Source organism: Nicotiana attenuata, unplaced genomic scaffold (assembly GCF_001879085.1).
Source record: "Nicotiana attenuata strain UT unplaced genomic scaffold, NIATTr2, whole genome shotgun sequence".
Lineage (NCBI taxonomy): Eukaryota > Viridiplantae > Streptophyta > Magnoliopsida > Solanales > Solanaceae > Nicotiana > Nicotiana attenuata.
In genome coordinates this window covers 261,598-262,552 of record NW_017670873.1, presented here as the reverse complement: position 1 = coordinate 262,552, position 955 = coordinate 261,598, and positions in this window count along the sequence as shown.

The window sequence follows — 955 nt, the reverse complement described above, 5'->3', positions numbered from 1 at the left end:
TCAAGAACCTGCCTAAGTCTTGTGCAATTTCTTCTTTTTCTTTTTTATCTCATAAATGGATTCAACTACTTCAAGATACTTTTTTATTCGCTCTTCGACAGCCTTAGTCACTTGAAGCTCAGCCATTTGCTTTGCCATGTGTTGTCTTCCTCCAGTTGCCCAATCACTAACCATGGATAAAGAAAAATTGTTTCAACCTCAAGAAAAACACAATCTAGAATAAATATGTAATTTAAATTCAAAATTGTAACAAAGCATCGTTGATTAATTATATACCCGGCTCATAAGTAGAAAGTTGTTCTTTACTAATCGGGGATAACACTCCGGTTTCTACCTTCTTCTTGAAGACCTTGCTCGGTCATCCTTGATTGCAAAAATTTCGAAAATACCCGTAATGATTAGTCTCCATGTAAAAACTTGAAATAACAGTAATTTTTGTTCTCAATTTTTGGTATGGAAATATTTTTAAATACATTTTCTTTGTTATGTACCTTATTTACACTTCATCAGCATCTTAAATTACCCCTCTCACGGAAACTTGTTAGAAAATAAATAAGAGCTAATGGCTTAAAAGTCTCCTAAACTATCATGGTTTTGCACGTTTCATACTTAAATTATACCTTGTTCATATTATTCCCATCAACCATAACTTTGAAGGGTAGTTTGGTACTTAAGGTGTGAGATTAAATTTATACTATGTTTGGTTGACGGTATATATTTATTTCAGGTTAAATTAATACGATCAACCAAACATGGTATAATTCAATCCCAGTCTTAATTAATATAGGATATCCCACCTTATCCCATCAAACTTGGTATTATATTATCCCATCTCCCAGATAGGATAAATTAGTGTAGGGATTATAATCCTGGGATAATTTAGTCCGCGTGCCAAACGACCCCTTAAGGGTTAAACCCCCCTCTCCTCCCTCTCTTCCTCCTCCCCCCTTCCCCC